This window comes from Asterias amurensis, chromosome 2 (assembly GCF_032118995.1).
Source record: "Asterias amurensis chromosome 2, ASM3211899v1".
Classification (NCBI taxonomy): Eukaryota; Metazoa; Echinodermata; class Asteroidea; order Forcipulatida; family Asteriidae; genus Asterias; species Asterias amurensis.
The window spans coordinates 28,445,885-28,465,050 of NC_092649.1; positions in this window are offsets into that span (position 1 = coordinate 28,445,885).

Below are 19,166 nucleotides of genomic sequence, written 5' to 3' on the forward strand. Positions count from 1 at the left end.
TATATTTGTTTTCTCCAATAATCACCACATGCCGTGTGTTTCATGCGTAAATGTCCTACATTTATGGGGTGTGTCGGGTCTACTCCCTGGCCTCTAGCGTCGCTTTGAAAATCCCCATAGCACTAAATTTTGTACGAGAGGAAAGCCCTTGAAATTGTCCATCCAATGGTGCTAAACTTGTTTAGATTGAGCAGTGATTTGGGGTCAAATTGACCCGTTGTACTTTGGATTTTCTCTGTGCACAAAAATCCCGTAGGGAGGCTTGTTGAGTTCGTTTCGGAGCACAGCCGCCAACTTTTAATTTTCGGTATCAAGAAGTATGGAAGCCGCTCTAAAACTTTGAAATTTGAATTAAGGGACATGCCAGAATGACGCAGGTACAAACTGCGTCTCTCTATCGTTTTTAGTTCCAGAATAATTTAAAAGCATAGCTAAAAGTTTTTAAAAGTCCGGGCTTTTTTTTCAACACCTATGTTTGTTTTCTCCAATAATCACCACATGCCGTGTCTTTCATGCGTTAAATGTCCTAAATTTATGGGGTGTGTCGGGTCTACACCCTGGCCTCTAGCGTCGATTTGAAAATCCCCATAGCACTAAATTTTGTACGAGAGGAAAGCCCTTGAAATTGCCCATCCAATCGTGGTAAACTTGTTTAGATTGAGCAATGATTTGGGGTCAAAATGACCCAATGTACTTTGGATTTTCTCTGTGCACAAAAATCCCGTAGGGAGGCTTGTTGAGTTCGTTTCGGAGCACAGCCGCCAACTTTTAATTTTCGGTATCGAGAAGTCTGGAAGCCGCTCTAAAACTTTGAAATTTGAATTAAGGGACATGCCAGAATGACGCAGGTACAAACTGCGTCTCTCTATCGTTTTTAGTTCCAGAATAATTCGAAAGCATAGCTGAAAGTTTTTATAAGTCCGGGCTTTTTTTTCAACACATATATTTGTTTTCTCCAATAATCACCACATGCCGTGTGTTTCATGCGTTAAATGTCCTAAATTTATGGGGTGTGTCGGGTCTACACCCTGGCCTCTAGCGTCGCTTTGAAAATCCCCATAGCACTAAATTTTGTACGAGAGGAAAGCCCTTGAAATTGCCCATCCAATGGTGGTAAACTTGTTTAGATTGAGCAATGATTTGGGGTCAAATTGACCCAATGTACTTTGGATTTTCTCTGTGCACAAAAATCCCGTAGGGAGGCTTGTTGAGTTCGTTTCGGAGCACAGCCGCCAACTTTTAATTTTCGGTATCGAGAAGTCTGGAAGCCGCTCTAAAACTTTGAAATTTGAATTAAGGGACATGCCAGAATGACGCAGGTACAAACTGCGTCTCTCTATCGTTTTTAGTTCCAGAATAATTCGAAAGCATTGCTGAAAGTTTTTATAAGTCCGGGCTTTTTTTTCAACACATATATTTGTTTTCTCCAATAATCACCACATGCCGTGTGTTTCATGCGTTAAATGTCCTAAATTTATGGGGTGTGTCGGGTCTACTCCCTGGCCTCTAGCGTCGCTTTGAAAATCCCCATAGCACTAAATTTTGTACGAGAGCAAAGCCCTTGAAATTGTCCATCCAATGGTGCTAAACTTGTTTAGATTGAGCAATGATTTGGGGTCAAATTGACCCAATGTACTTTGGATTTTCTCTGTGCACAAAAATCCCCTAGGGAGGCTTGTTGAGTTCGTTTCGGAGCACAGCCGCCAACTTTTAATTTTCGGTATCAAGAAGTCTGGAAGCCGCTCTAAAACTTTGAAATTTGAATTAAGGGACATGCCAGAATGACGCAGGTACAAACTGCGTCTCTCTATCGTTTTTAGTTCCAGAATAATTCAAAAGCATAGCTGAAAGTTTTTATAAGTCCGGGCTTTTTGTTCAACACATATATTTGTTTTCTCCAATAATCACCACATGCCGTGTGTTTCATGCGTTAAATGTCCTAAATTTATGGGGTGTGTCGGGTCTACTCCCTGGCCTCTAGCGTCGCTTTGAAAATCCCCATAGCACTAAATTTTGTACGAGAGGAAAGCCCTTGAAATTGTCCATCCAATGGTGCTAAACTTGTTTAGATTGAGCAATGATTTGGGGTCAAATTGACCCAATGTACTTTGGATTTTCTCTGTGCACAAAAATCCCGTAGGGAGGCTTGTTGAGTTCGTTTCGGAGCACAGCCGCCAACTTTTAATTTTCGGTATCAAGAAGTCTGGAAGCCGCTCTAAAACTTTGAAATTTGAATTAAGGGACATGCCAGAATGACGCAGGTACAAACTGCGTCTCTCTATCGTTTTTAGTTCCAGAATAATTCAAAAGCATAGCTGAAAGTTTTTATAAGTCCGGGCTTTTTTTTCAACACATATATTTGTTTTCTCCAATAATCACCACATGCCGTGTGTTTCATGCGTTAAATGTCCTAAATTTATGGGGTGTGTCGGGTCTACTCCCTGGCCTCTAGCGTCGCTTTGAAAATCCCCATAGCACTACATTTTGTACGAGAGAAAAGCCCTTGAAATTGTCCATCCAATGGTGCTAAACTTGTTCAGATTGAGCAATGATTTGGGGTCAAATTGACCCAATGTACTTTGGATTTTCTCTGTGCACAAAAATCCCGTAGGGAGGCTTGTTGAGTTCGTTTCGGAGCACAGCCGCCAACTTTTAATTTTCGGTATCAAGAAGTCTGGAAGCCGCTCTAAAACTTTGAAATTTGAATTAAGGGACATGCCAGAATGACGCAGGTACAAACTGCGTCTCTCTATCGTTTTTAGTTCCAGAATAATTCAAAAGCATAGCTGAAAGTTTTTATAAGTCCGGGCTTTTTTTTCAACACATATATTTGTTTTCTCCAATAATCACCACATGCCGTGTGTTTCATGCGTTAAATGTCCTAAATTTATGGGGTGTGTCGGGTCTACTCCCTGGCCTCTAGCGTCGCTTTGAAAATCCCCATAGCACTAAATTTTGTACGAGAGGAAAGCCCTTGAAATTGTCCATCCAATGGTGCTAAACTTGTTTAGATTGAGCAATGATTTGGGGTCAAATTGACCCGTTGTACTTTGGATTTTCTCTGTGCACAAAAATCCCGTAGGGAGGCTTGTTGAGTTCGTTTCGGAGCACAGCCGCCAACTTTTAATTTTCGGTATCAAGAAGTATGGAAGCCGCTCTAAAACTTTGAAATTTGAATTAAGGGACATGCCAAAAACTTTGAAATTTGAATTAAGGGACATGCCAGAATGACGCAGGTACAAACTGCGTCTCTCTATCGTTTTTAGTTCCAGAATAATTAGAAAGCATAGCTGAAAGTTTTTACAAGTCCGGGCTTTTTTTTCAACACATATATTTGTTTTCTCCAATAATCACCACATGCCGTGTGTTTCATGCGTTAAATGTCCTAAATTTATGGGGTGTGTCGGGTCTACTCCCTGGCCTCTAGCGTCGCTTTGAAAATCCCCATAGCACTAAATTTTGTACGAGAGCAAAGCCCTTGAAATTGTCCATCCAATGGTGCTAAACTTGTTTAGATTGAGCAATGATTTGGGGTCAAATTGACCCGTTGTACTTTGGATTTTCTCTGTGCACAAAAATCCCGTAGGGAGGCTTGTTGAGTTCGTTTCGGAGCACAGCCGCCAACTTTTAATTTTCGGTATCAAGAAGTCTGGAAGCCGCTCTAAAACTTTGAAATTTGATTTAAGGGACATGCCAGAATGACGCAGTTACAAACTGCGTCTCTCTATCGTTTTTAGTTCCAGAAAAATTCAAAAGCATAGCTGAAAGTTTTTATAAGTCCGGGCTTTTTTTTCAACACATATATTTGTTTTCTCCAATAATCACCACATGCCGTGTCTTTCATGCGTTAAATGTCCTAAATTTATGGGGTGTGTCGGGTCTACACCCTGGCCTCTAGCGTCGCTTTGAAAATCCCCATAGCACTAAATTTTGTACGAGAGGAAAGCCCTTGAAATTGCCCATCCAATGGTGCTAAACTTGTTTAGATTGAGCAATGATTTGGGGTCAAATTGACCCGTTGTACTTTGGATTGTCTCTGTGCACAAAAATCCCGTAGGGAGGCTTGTTGAGTTCGTTTCGGAGCACAGCCGCCAACTTTTAATTTTCGGTATCAAGAAGTCTGGAAGCCGCTCTAAAACTTTGAAATTTGAATTAAGGGACATGCCAGAATGACGCAGGTACAAACTGCGTCTCTCTATCGTTTTTAGTTCCAGAATAATTCAAAAGCATAGATGAAAGTTTTTATAAGTCCGGGCTTTTTTTTCAACACATATATATTTGTTTTCTCCAATAATAACCACATGCCGTGTGTTTCATGCGTTAAATGTCCTAAATTTATGGGGTGTGTCGGGTCTACACCCTGGCCTCTAGCGTCGCTTTTAAAATCCCCATAGCACTAAATGTTGTACGAGAGGAAAGCCCTTGAAATTGCCCATCCAATGGTGCTAAACTTGTTTAGATTGAGCAATGATTTGGGGTCAAATTGACCCAATGTACTTTGGATTTTCTCTGTGCACAAAAATCCCGTAGGGAGGCTTGTTGAGTTCGTTTCGGAGCACAGCCGCCAACTTATAATTTTCGGTATCAAGAAGTCTGGAAGCCGCTCTAAAACTTTGAAATTTGAATTAAGGGACATGCCAGAATGACGCAGGTACAAACTGCGTCTCTCTATCGTTTTTAGTTCCAGAATAATTCAAAAGCATAGCTGAAAGTTTTTATAAGTCCGGGCTTTTTTTTCAACACATATATTTGTTTTCTCCAATAATCACCACATGCCGTGTGTTTCATGCGTTAAATGTCCTAAATTTATGGGGTGTGTCGGGTCTACACCCTGGCCTCTAGCGTCGCTTTGAAAATCCCCATAGCACTAAATTTTGTACGAGAGGAAAGCCCTTGAAATTACCCATCCAATGGTGCTAAACTTGTTTAGATTGAGCAATGATTTGGGGTCAAAATGACCCAATGTACTTTGGATTTTCTCTGTGCACAAAAATCCCGTAGGGAGGCTTGTTGAGTTCGTTTCGGAGCACAGCCGTTAACTTTTAATTTTCGGTATCGAGAAGTCTGGAAGCCGCTCTAAAACTTTGAAATTTGAATTAAGGGACATGCCAGAATGACGCAGGTACAAACTGCGTATCTCTATCGTTTTTAGTTCCAGAATAATTCAAAAGCATAGCTGAAAGTTTTTATAAGTCCGGGCTTTTTTTTCAACACATATATTTGTTTTCTCCAATAATCACCACATGCCGTGTGTTTCATGCGTTAAATGTCCTAAATTTATGGGGTGTGTCGGGTCTACACCCTGGCCTCTAGCGTCGCTTTGAAAATCCCCATAGCACTAAATTTTGTACGAGAGGAAAGCCCTTGAAATTGCCCATCCAATGGTGGTAAACTTGTTTAGATTGAGCAATGATTTGGGGTCAAAATGACCCAATGTACTTTGGATTTTCTCTGTGCACAAAAATCCCGTAGGGAGGCTTGTTGAGTTCGTTTCGGAGCACAGCCGCCAACTTTTAATTTTCGGTATCGAGAAGTCTGGAAGCCGCTCTAAAACTTTGAAATTTGAATTAAGGGACATGCCAGAATGACGCAGGTACAAACTGCGTCTCTCTATCGTTTTTAGTTCCAGAATAATTCAAAAGCATAGCTGAAAGTTTTTATAAGTCCGGGCTTTTTTTTCAACACATATATTTGTTTTCTCCAATAATCACCACATGCCGTGTGTTTCATGCGTTAAATGTCCTAAATTTATGGGGTGTGTCGGGTCTACACCCTGGCCTCTAGCGTCGCTTTGAAAATCCCCATAGCACTAAATTTTGTACGAGAGGAAAGCCCTTGAAATTGCCCATCCAATGGTGGTAAACTTGTTTAGATTGAGCAATGATTTGGGGTCAAAATGACCCAATGTACTTTGGATTTTCTCTGTGCACAAAAATCCCGTAGGGAGGCTTGTTGAGTTCGTTTCGGAGCACAGCCGCCAACTTTTAATTTTCGGTATCGAGAAGTCTGGAAGCCGCTCTAAAACTTTGAAATTTGAATTAAGGGACATGCCAGAATGACGCAGGTACAAACTGCGTATCTCTATCGTTTTTAGTTCCAGAATAATTCAAAAGCATAGCTGAAAGTTTTTATAAGTCCGGGCTTTTTTTTCAACACATATATTTGTTTTCTCCAATAATCACCACATGCCGTGTGTTTCATGCGTTAAATGTCCTAAATTTATGGGGTGTGTCGGGTCTACACCCTGGCCTCTAGCGTCGCTTTGAAAATCCCCATAGCACTAAATTTTGTACGAGAGGAAAGCCCTTGAAATTGCCCATCCAATGGTGCTAAACTTGTTTAGATTGAGCAATGATTTGGGGTCAAATTGACCCAATGTACTTTGGTTTTTCTCTGTGCACAAAAATCCCGTAGGGAGTCTTGTTGAGTTCGTTTCGGAGCACAGCCGCCAACTTTTAATTTTCGGTATCAAGAAGTCTGGAAGCCGCTCTAAAACTTTGAAATTTGAATTAAGGGACATGCCAGAATGACGCAGTTACAAACTGCGTCTCTCTATCGTTTTTAGTTCCAGAATAATTCAAAAGCATAGCTGAAAGTTTTTATAAGTCCGGGCTTTTTTTTCAACACATATATTTGTTTTCTCCAATAATCACCACATGCCGTGTGTTTCATGCGTTAAATGTCCTAAATTTATGGGGTGTGTCGGGTCTACACCCTGGCCTCTAGCGTCGCTTTGAAAATCCCCATAGCACTAAATTTTGTACGAGAGGAAAGCCCTTGAAATTGCCCATCCAATGGTGGTAAACTTGTTTAGATTGAGCAATGATTTGGGGTCAAAATGACCCAATGTACTTTGGATTTTCTCTGTGCACAAAAATCCCGTAGGGAGGCTTGTTGAGTTCGTTTCGGAGCACAGCCGGCAACTTTTAATTTTCGGTATCGAGAAGTCTGGAAGCCGCTCTAAAACTTTGAAATTTGAATTAAGGGACATGCCAGAATGACGCAGGTACAAACTGCGTCTCTCTATCGTTTTTAGTTCCAGAATAATTCAAAAGCATAGCTGAAAGTTTTTATAAGTCCGGGCTTTTTTTTCAACACATATATTTGTTTTCTCCAATAATCACCACATGCCGTGTGTTTCATGCGTTAAATGTCCTAAATTTATGGGGTGTGTCGGGTCTACACCCTGGCCTCTAGCGTCGCTTGGAAAATCCCCATAGCACTAAATTTTGTACGAGAGGAAAGCCCTTGAAATTGCCCATCCAATGGTGCTAAACTTGTTTAGATTGAGCAATGATTTGGGGTCAAATTGACCCAATGTACTTTGGATTTTCTCTGTGCACAAAAATCCCGTAGGGAGGCTTGTTGAGTTCGTTTCGGAGCACAGCCGCCAACTTTTAATTTTCGGTATCAAGAAGTCTGGAAGCCGCTCTAAAACTTTGAAATTTGAATTAAGGGACATGCCAGAATGACGCAGGTACAAACTGCGTCTCTCTATCGTTTTTAGTTCCAGAATAATTCAAAAGCATAGCTGAAAGTTTTTATAAGTCCGGGCTTTTTTTTCAACACATTTATTTGTTTTCTCCAATAATCACCACATGCCGTGTGTTTCATGCGTTAAATGTCCTAAATTTATGGGGTGTGTCGGGTCTACACCCTGGCCTCTAGCGTCGCTTTGAAAATCCCTATAGCACTAAATTTTGTACGAGAGGAAAGCCCTTGAAATTGCCCATCCAATGGTGGTAAACTTGTTTAGATTGAGCAATGATTTGGGGTCAAAATGACCCAATGTACTTTGGATTTTCTCTGTGCACAAAAATCCCGTAGGGAGGCTTGTTGAGTTCGTTTCGGAGCACAGCCGCCAACTTTTAATTTTCGGTATCGAGAAGTCTGGAAGCCGCTCTAAAACTTTGAAATTTGAATTAAGGGACATGCCAGAATGACGCAGTTACAAACTGCGTCTCTCTATCGTTTTTAGTTCCAGAATAATTCAAAAGCATAGCTGAAAGTTTTTATAAGTCCGGGCTTTTTTTTCAACACATATATTTGTTTTCTCCAATAATCACCACATGCCGTGTCTTTCATGCGTTAAATGTCCTAAATTTATGGGGTGTGTCGGGTCTACACCCTGGCCTCTAGCGTCGCTTTGAAAATCCCCATAGCACTAAATTTTGTACGAGAGGAAAGCCCTTGAAATTGCCCATCCAATGGTGCTAAACTTGTTTAGATTGAGCAATGATTTGGGGTCAAATTGACCCGTTGTACTTTGGATTGTCTCTGTGCACAAAAATCCCCTAGGGAGGCTTGTTGAGTTCGTTTCGGAGCACAGCCGCCAACTTTTAATTTTCGGTATCAAGAAGTCTGGAAGCCGCTCTAAAACTTTGAAATTTGAATTAAGGGACATGCCAGAATGACGCAGGTACAAACTGCGTCTCTCTATCGTTTTTAGTTCCAGAATAATTCAAAAGCATAGCTGAAAGTTTTTATAAGTCCGGGCTTTTTTTTCAACACATATATTTGTTTTCTCCAATAATCACCACATGCCGTGTGTTTCATGCGTTAAATGTCCTAAATTTATGGGGTGTGTCGGGTCTACTCCCTGGCCTCTAGCGTCGCTTTGAAAATCCCCATAGCACTAAATTTTGTACGAGAGCAAAGCCCTTGAAATTGTCCATCCAATGGTGCTAAACTTGTTTAGATTGAGCAATGATTTGGGGTCAAATTGACCCGTTGTAGTTTGGATTTTCTCTGTGCACAAAAATCCCGTAGGGAGGCTTGTTGAGTTCGTTTCGGAGCACAGCCGCCAACTTTTAATTTTCGGTATCAAGAAGTCTGGAAGCCGCTCTAAAACTTTGAAATTTGAATTAAGGGACATGCCAGAATGACGCAGGTACAAACTGCGTCTCTCTATCGTTTTTAGTTCCAGAATAATTCAAAAGCATAGCTGAAAGTTTTTATAAGTCCGGGCTTTTTTTTCAACACATATATTTGTTTTCTCCAATAATCACCACATGCCGTGTGTTTCATGCGTTAAATGTCCTAAATTTATGGGGTGTGTCGGGTCTACACCCTGGCCTCTAGCGTCGCTTTTAAAATCCCCATAGCACTAAATGTTGTACGAGAGGAAAGCCCTTGAAATTGCCCATCCAATGGTGCTAAACTTGTTTAGATTGAGCAATGATTTGGGGTCAAATTGACCCAATGTACTTTGGATTTTCTCTGTGCACAAAAATCCCCTAGGGAGGCTTGTTGAGTTCGTTTCGGAGCACAGCCGCCAACTTTTAATTTTCGGTATCAAGAAGTCTGGAAGCCGCTCTAAAACTTTGAAATTTGAATTAAGGGACATGCCAGAATGACGCAGGTACAAACTGCGTCTCTCTATCGTTTTTAGTTCCAGAATAATTCAAAAGCATAGCTGAAAGTTTTTATAAGTCCGGGCTTTTTTTTCAACACATATATTTGTTTTCTCCAATAATCACCACATGCCGTGTGTTTCATGCGTTAAATGTCCTAAATTTATGGGGTGTGTCGGGTCTACTCCCTGGCCTCTAGCGTCGCTTTGAAAATCCCCATAGCACTAAATTTTGTACGAGAGCAAAGCCCTTGAAATTGTCCATCCAATGGTGCTAAACTTGTTTAGATTGAGCAATGATTTGGGGTCAAATTGACCCGTTGTACTTTGGATTTTCTCTGTGCACAAAAATCCCGTAGGGAGGCTTGTTGAGTTCGTTTCGGAGCACAGCCGCCAACTTTTAATTTTCGGTATCAAGAAGTCTGGAAGCCGCTCTAAAACTTTGAAATTTGAATTAAGGGACATGCCAGAATGACGCAGGTACAAACTGCGTCTCTCTATCGTTTTTAGTTCCAGAATAATTCAAAAGCATAGCTGAAAGTTTTTATAAGTCCGGGCTTTTTTTTCAACACATATATTTGTTTTCTCCAATAATCACCACATGCCGTGTGTTTCATGCGTTAAATGTCCTAAATTTATGGGGTGTGTCGGGTCTACACCCTGGCCTCTAGCGTCGCTTTTAAAATCCCCATAGCACTAAATGTTGTACGAGAGGAAAGCCCTTGAAATTGCCCATCCAATGGTGCTAAACTTGTTTAGATTGAGCAATGATTTGGGGTCAAATTGACCCAATGTACTTTGGATTTTCTCTGTGCACAAAAATCCCGTAGGGAGGCTTGTTGAGTTCGTTTCGGAGCACAGCCGCCAACTTTTAATTTTCGGTATCAAGAAGTCTGGAAGCCGCTCTAAAACTTTGAAATTTGAATTAAGGGACATGCCAGAATGACGCAGGTACAAACTGCGTCTCTCTATCGTTTTTAGTTCCAGAATAATTCAAAAGCATAGCTGAAAGTTTTTATAAGTCCGGGCTTTTTTTTCAACACATATATTTGTTTTCTCCAATAATCACCACATGCCGTGTGTTTCATGCGTTAAATGTCCTAAATTTATGGGGTGTGTCGGGTCTACTCCCTGGCCTCTAGCGTCGCTTTGAAAATCCCCATAGCACTAAATTTTGTACGAGAGCAAAGCCCTTGAAATTGTCCATCCAATGGTGCTAAACTTGTTTAGATTGAGCAATGATTTGGGGTCAAATTGACCCGTTGTAGTTTGGATTTTCTCTGTGCACAAAAATCCCGTAGGGAGGCTTGTTGAGTTCGTTTCGGAGCACAGCCGCCAACTTTTAATTTTCGGTATCAAGAAGTCTGGAAGCCGCTCTAAAACTTTGAAATTTGAATTAAGGGACATGCCAGAATGACGCAGGTACAAACTGCGTCTCTCTATCGTTTTTAGTTCCAGAATAATTCAAAAGCATAGCTGAAAGTTGTGATAAGTCCGGGCTTTTTTTTCAACACATTTATTTGTTTTCTCCAATAATCACCACATGCCGTGTGTTTCATGCGTTAAATGTCCTAAATTTATGGGGTGTGTCGGGTCTACACCCTGGCCTCTAGCGTCGCTTTGAAAATCCCCATAGCACTAAATTTTGTACGAGAGGAAAGCCCTTGAAATTGCCCATCCAATGGTGGTAAACTTGTTTAGATTGAGCAATGATTTGGGGTCAAAATGACCCAATGTACTTTGGATTTTCTCTGTGCACAAAAATCCCGTAGGGAGGCTTGTTGAGTTCGTTTCGGAGCACAGCCGCCAACTTTTAATTTTCGGTATCGAGAAGTCTGGAAGCCGCTCTAAAACTTTGAAATTTGAATTAAGGGACATGCCAGAATGACGCAGGTACAAACTGCGTATCTCTATCGTTTTTAGTTCCAGAATAATTCAAAAGCATAGCTGAAAGTTTTTATAAGTCCGGGCTTTTTTTTCAACACATTTATTTGTTTTCTCCAATAATCACCACATGCCGTGTGTTTCATGCGTTAAATGTCCTAAATTTATGGGGTGTGTCGGGTCTACACCCTGGCCTCTAGCGTCGCTTTGAAAATCCCCATAGCACTAAATTTTGTACGAGAGGAAAGCCCTTGAAATTGCCCATCCAATGGTGGTAAACTTGTTTAGATTGAGCAATGATTTGGGGTCAAAATGACCCAATGTACTTTGGATTTTCTCTGTGCACAAAAATCCCGTAGGGAGGCTTGTTGAGTTCGTTTCGGAGCACAGCCGCCAACTTTTAATTTTCGGTATCAAGAAGTCTGGAAGCCGCTCTAAAACTTTGAAATTTGAATTAAGGGACATGCCAGAATGACGCAGGTACAAACTGCGTCTCTCTATCGTTTTTAGTTCCAGAATAATTCAAAAGCATAGCTGAAAGTTTTTATAAGTCCGGGCTTTTTTTTCAACACATTTATTTGTTTTCTCCAATAATCACCACATGCCGTGTGTTTCATGCGTTAAATGTCCTAAATTTATGGGGTGTGTCGGGTCTACACCCTGGCCTCTAGCGTCGCTTTGAAAATCCCCATAGCACTAAATTTTGTACGAGAGGAAAGCCCTTGAAATTGCCCATCCAATGGTGGTAAACTTGTTTAGATTGAGCAATGATTTGGGGTCAAAATGACCCAATGTACTTTGGATTTTCTCTGTGCACAAAAATCCCGTAGGGAGGCTTGTTGAGTTCGTTTCGGAGCACAGCCGCCAACTTTTAATTTTCGGTATCGAGAAGTCTGGAAGCCGCTCTAAAACTTTGAAATTTGAATTAAGGGACATGCCAGAATGACGCAGGTACAAACTGCGTATCTCTATCGTTTTTAGTTCCAGAATAATTCAAAAGCATAGCTGAAAGTTTTTATAAGTCCGGGCTTTTTTTTCAACACATTTATTTGTTTTCTCCAATAATCACCACATGCCGTGTGTTTCATGCGTTAAATGTCCTAAATTTATGGGGTGTGTCGGGTCTACACCCTGGCCTCTAGCGTCGCTTTGAAAATCCCCATAGCACTAAATTTTGTACGAGAGGAAAGCCCTTGAAATTGCCCATCCAATGGTGCTAAACTTGTTTAGATTGAGCAATGATTTGGGGTCAAATTGACCCAATGTACTTTGGTTTTTCTCTGTGCACAAAAATCCCGTAGGGAGGCTTGTTGAGTTCGTTTCGGAGCACAGCCGCCAACTTTTAATTTTCGGTATCAAGAAGTCTGGAAGCCGCTCTAAAACTTTGAAATTTGAATTAAGGGACATGCCAGAATGACGCAGTTACAAACTGCGTCTCTCTATCGTTTTTAGTTCCAGAATAATTCAAAAGCATAGCTGAAAGTTTTTATAAGTCCGGGCTTTTTTTTCAACACATATATTTGTTTTCTCCAATAATCACCACATGCCGTGTGTTTCATGCGTTAAATGTCCTAAATTTATGGGGTGTGTCGGGTCTACTCCCTGGCCTCTAGCGTCGCTTTGAAAATCCCCATAGCACTAAATTTTGTACGAGAGCAAAGCCCTTGAAATTGTCCATCCAATGGTGCTAAACTTGTTTAGATTGAGCAATGATTTGGGGTCAAATTGACCCGTTGTAGTTTGGATTTTCTCTGTGCACAAAAATCCCGTAGGGAGGCTTGTTGAGTTCGTTTCGGAGCACAGCCGCCAACTTTTAATTTTCGGTATCAAGAAGTCTGGAAGCCGCTCTAAAACTTTGAAATTTGAATTAAGGGACATGCCAGAATGACGCAGGTACAAACTGCGTCTCTCTATCGTTTTTAGTTCCAGAATAATTCAAAAGCATAGCTGAAAGTTTTTATAAGTCCGGGCTTTTTTTTCAACACATATATTTGTTTTCTCCAATAATCACCACATGCCGTGTGTTTCATGCGTTAAATGTCCTAAATTTATGGGGTGTGTCGGGTCTACACCCTGGCCTCTAGCGTCGCTTTTAAAATCCCCATAGCACTAAATGTTGTACGAGAGGAAAGCCCTTGAAATTGCCCATCCAATGGTGCTAAACTTGTTTAGATTGAGCAATGATTTGGGGTCAAATTGACCCAATGTACTTTGGATTTTCTCTGTGCACAAAAATCCCCTAGGGAGGCTTGTTGAGTTCGTTTCGGAGCACAGCCGCCAACTTTTAATTTTCGGTATCAAGAAGTCTGGAAGCCGCTCTAAAACTTTGAAATTTGAATTAAGGGACATGCCAGAATGACGCAGGTACAAACTGCGTCTCTCTATCGTTTTTAGTTCCAGAATAATTCAAAAGCATAGCTGAAAGTTTTTATAAGTCCGGGCTTTTTTTTCAACACATATATTTGTTTTCTCCAATAATCACCACATGCCGTGTGTTTCATGCGTTAAATGTCCTAAATTTATGGGGTGTGTCGGGTCTACTCCCTGGCCTCTAGCGTCGCTTTGAAAATCCCCATAGCACTAAATTTTGTACGAGAGCAAAGCCCTTGAAATTGTCCATCCAATGGTGCTAAACTTGTTTAGATTGAGCAATGATTTGGGGTCAAATTGACCCGTTGTAGTTTGGATTTTCTCTGTGCACAAAAATCCCGTAGGGAGGCTTGTTGAGTTCGTTTCGGAGCACAGCCGCCAACTTTTAATTTTCGGTATCAAGAAGTCTGGAAGCCGCTCTAAAACTTTGAAATTTGAATTAAGGGACATGCCAGAATGACGCAGGTACAAACTGCGTCTCTCTATCGTTTTTAGTTCCAGAATAATTCAAAAGCATAGCTGAAAGTTTTTATAAGTCCGGGCTTTTTTTTCAACACATATATTTGTTTTCTCCAATAATCACCACATGCCGTGTGTTTCATGCGTTAAATGTCCTAAATTTATGGGGTGTGTCGGGTCTACACCCTGGCCTCTAGCGTCGCTTTTAAAATCCCCATAGCACTAAATGTTGTACGAGAGGAAAGCCCTTGAAATTGCCCATCCAATGGTGCTAAACTTGTTTAGATTGAGCAATGATTTGGGGTCAAATTGACCCAATGTACTTTGGATTTTCTCTGTGCACAAAAATCCCGTAGGGAGGCTTGTTGAGTTCGTTTCGGAGCACAGCCGCCAACTTTTAATTTTCGGTATCAAGAAGTCTGGAAGCCGCTCTAAAACTTTGAAATTTGAATTAAGGGACATGCCAGAATGACGCAGGTACAAACTGCGTCTCTCTATCGTTTTTAGTTCCAGAATAATTCAAAAGCATAGCTGAAAGTTTTTATAAGTCCGGGCTTTTTTTTCAACACATATATTTGTTTTCTCCAATAATCACCACATGCCGTGTGTTTCATGCGTTAAATGTCCTAAATTTATGGGGTGTGTCGGGTCTACTCCCTGGCCTCTAGCGTCGCTTTGAAAATCCCCATAGCACTAAATTTTGTACGAGAGCAAAGCCCTTGAAATTGTCCATCCAATGGTGCTAAACTTGTTTAGATTGAGCAATGATTTGGGGTCAAATTGACCCGTTGTAGTTTGGATTTTCTCTGTGCACAAAAATCCCGTAGGGAGGCTTGTTGAGTTCGTTTCGGAGCACAGCCGCCAACTTTTAATTTTCGGTATCAAGAAGTCTGGAAGCCGCTCTAAAACTTTGAAATTTGAATTAAGGGACATGCCAGAATGACGCAGGTACAAACTGCGTCTCTCTATCGTTTTTAGTTCCAGAATAATTCAAAAGCATAGCTGAAAGTTTTTATAAGTCCGGGCTTTTTTTTCAACACATTTATTTGTTTTCTCCAATAATCACCACATGCCGTGTGTTTCATGCGTTAAATGTCCTAAATTTATGGGGTGTGTCGGGTCTACACCCTGGCCTCTAGCGTCGCTTTGAAAATCCCCATAGCACTAAATTTTGTACGAGAGGAAAGCCCTTGAAATTGCCCATCCAATGGTGCTAAACTTGTTTAGATTGAGCAATGATTTGGGGTCAAAATGACCCAATGTACTTTGGATTTTCTCTGTGCACAAAAATCCCGTAGGGAGGCTTGTTGAGTTCGTTTCGGAGCACAGCCGCCAACTTTTAATTTTCGGTATCGAGAAGTCTGGAAGCCGCTCTAAAACTTTGAAATTTGAATTAAGGGACATGCCAGAATGACGCAGGTACAAACTGCGTATCTCTATCGTTTTTAGTTCCAGAATAATTCAAAAGCATAGCTGAAAGTTTTTATAAGTCCGGGCTTTTTGTTCAACACATATATTTGTTTTCTCCAATAATCACCACATGCCGTGTGTTTCATGCGTTAAATGTCCTAAATTTATGGGGTGTGTCGGGTCTACACCCTGGCCTCTAGCGTCGCTTTGAAAATCCCCATAGCACTAAATTTTGTACGAGAGGAAAGCCCTTGAAATTGCCCATCCAATGGTGGTAAACTTGTTTAGATTGAGCAATGATTTGGGGTCAAAATGACCCAATGTACTTTGGATTTTCTCTGTGCACAAAAATCCCGTAGGGAGGCTTGTTGAGTTCGTTTCGGAGCACAGCCGCCAACTTTTAATTTTCGGTATCGAGAAGTCTGGAAGCCGCTCTAAAACTTTGAAATTTGAATTAAGGGACATGCCAGAATGACGCAGGTACAAACTGCGTCTCTCTATCGTTTTTAGTTCCAGAATAATTCAAAAGCATAGCTGAAAGTTTTTATAAGTCCGGGCTTTTTTTTCAACACATATATTTGTTTTCTCCAATAATCACCACATGCCGTGTGTTTCATGCGTTAAATGTCCTAAATTTATGGGGTGTGTCGGGTCTACTCCCTGGCCTCTAGCGTCGCTTTGAAAATCCCCATAGCACTAAATTTTGTACGAGAGCAAAGCCCTTGAAATTGTCCATCCAATGGTGCTAAACTTGTTTAGATTGAGCAATGATTTGGGGTCAAATTGACCCGTTGTAGTTTGGATTTTCTCTGTGCACAAAAATCCCGTAGGGAGGCTTGTTGAGTTCGTTTCGGAGCACAGCCGCCAACTTTTAATTTTCGGTATCAAGAAGTCTGGAAGCCGCTCTAAAACTTTGAAATTTGAAATAAGGGACATGCCAGAATGACGCAGGTACAAACTGCGTCTCTCTATCGTTTTTAGTTCCAGAATAATTCAAAAGCATAGCTGAAAGTTTTTATAAGTCCGGGCTTTTTTTTCAACACATATATTTGTTTTCTCCAATAATCACCACATGCCGTGTGTTTCATGCGTTAAATGTCCTAAATTTATGGGGTGTGTCGGGTCTACTCCCTGGCCTCTAGCGTCGCTTTGAAAATCCCCATAGCACTAAATTTTGTACGAGAGCAAAGCCCTTGAAATTGTCCATCCAATGGTGCTAAACTTGTTTAGATTGAGCAATGATTTGGGGTCAAATTGACCCGTTGTAGTTTGGATTTTCTCTGTGCACAAAAATCCCGTAGGGAGGCTTGTTGAGTTCGTTTCGGAGCACAGCCGCCAACTTTTAATTTTCGGTATCAAGAAGTCTGGAAGCCGCTCTAAAACTTTGAAATTTGAATTAAGGGACATGCCAGAATGACGCAGGTACAAACTGCGTCTCTCTATCGTTTTTAGTTCCAGAATAATTCAAAAGCATAGCTGAAAGTTTTTATAAGTCCGGGCTTTTTTTTCAACACATATATTTGTTTTCTCCAATAATCACCACATGCCGTGTGTTTCATGCGTTAAATGTCCTAAATTTATGGGGTGTGTCGGGTCTACACCCTGGCCTCTAGCGTCGCTTTTAAAATCCCCATAGCACTAAATGTTGTACGAGAGGAAAGCCCTTGAAATTGCCCATCCAATGGTGCTAAACTTGTTTAGATTGAGCAATGATTTGGGGTCAAATTGACCCAATGTACTTTGGATTTTCTCTGTGCACAAAAATCCCCTAGGGAGGCTTGTTGAGTTCGTTTCGGAGCACAGCCGCCAACTTTTAATTTTCGGTATCAAGAAGTCTGGAAGCCGCTCTAAAACTTTGAAATTTGAATTAAGGGACATGCCAGAATGACGCAGGTACAAACTGCGTCTCTCTATCGTTTTTAGTTCCAGAATAATTCAAAAGCATAGCTGAAAGTTTTTATAAGTCCGGGCTTTTTTTTCAACACATATATTTGTTTTCTCCAATAATCACCACATGCCGTGTGTTTCATGCGTTAAATGTCCTAAATTTATGGGGTGTGTCGGGTCTACTCCCTGGCCTCTAGCGTCGCTTTGAAAATCCCCATAGCACTAAATTTTGTACGAGAGCAAAGCCCTTGAAATTGTCCATCCAATGGTGCTAAACTTGTTTAGATTGAGCAATGATTTGGGGTCAAATTGACCCGTTGTAGTTTGGATTTTCTCTGTGCACAAAAATCCCGTAGGGAGGCTTGTTGAGTTCGTTTCGGAGCACAGCCGCCAACTTTTAATTTTCGGTATCAAGAAGTCTGGAAGCCGCTCTAAAACTTTGAAATTTGAATTAAGGGACATGCCAGAATGACGCAGGTACAAACTGCGTCTCTCTATCGTTTTTAGTTCCAGAATAATTCAAAAGCATAGCTGAAAGTTTTTATAAGTCCGGGCTTTTTTTTCAACACATATATTTGTTTTCTCCAATAATCACCACATGCCGTGTGTTTCATGCGTTAAATGTCCTAAATTTATGGGGTGTGTCGGGTCTACACCCTGGCCTCTAGCGTCGCTTTTAAAATCCCCATAGCACTAAATGTTGTACGAGAGGAAAGCCCTTGAAATTGCCCATCCAATGGTGCTAAACTTGTTTAGATTGAGCAATGATTTGGGGTCAAATTGACCCAATGTACTTTGGATTTTCTCTGTGCACAAAAATCCCGTAGGGAGGCTTGTTGAGTTCGTTTCGGAGCACAGCCGCCAACTTTTAATTTTCGGTATCAAGAAGTCTGGAAGCCGCTCTAAAACTTTGAAATTTGAATTAAGGGACATGCCAGAATGACGCAGGTACAAACTGCGTCTCTCTATCGTTTTTAGTTCCAGAATAATTCAAAAGCATAGCTGAAAGTTTTTATAAGTCCGGGCTTTTTTTTCAACACATATATTTGTTTTCTCCAATAATCACCACATGCCGTGTGTTTCATGCGTTAAATGTCCTAAATTTATGGGGTGTGTCGGGTCTACTCCCTGGCCTCTAGCGTCGCTTTGAAAATCCCCATAGCACTAAATTTTGTACGAGAGCAAAGCCCTTGAAATTGTCCATCCAATGGTGCTAAACTTGTTTAGATTGAGCAATGATTTGGGGTCAAATTGACCCGTTGTAGTTTGGATTTTCTCTGTGCACAAAAATCCCGTAGGGAGGCTTGTTGAGTTCGTTTCGGAGCACAGCCGCCAACTTTTAATTTTCGGTATCAAGAAGTCTGGAAGCCGCTCTAAAACTTTGAAATTTGAATTAAGGGACATGCCAGAATGACGCAGGTACAAACTGCGTCTCTCTATCGTTTTTAGTTCCAGAATAATTCAAAAGCATAGCTGAAAGTTTTTATAAGTCCGGGCTTTTTTTTCAACACATTTATTTGTTTTCTCCAATAATCACCACATGCCGTGTGTTTCATGCGTTAAATGTCCTAAATTTATGGGGTGTGTCGGGTCTACACCCTGGCCTCTAGCGTCGCTTTGAAAATCCCCATAGCACTAAATTTTGTACGAGAGGAAAGCCCTTGAAATTGCCCATCCAATGGTGCTAAACTTGTTTAGATTGAGCAATGATTTGGGGTCAAAATGACCCAATGTACTTTGGATTTTCTCTGTGCACAAAAATCCCGTAGGGAGGCTTGTTGAGTTCGTTTCGGAGCACAGCCGC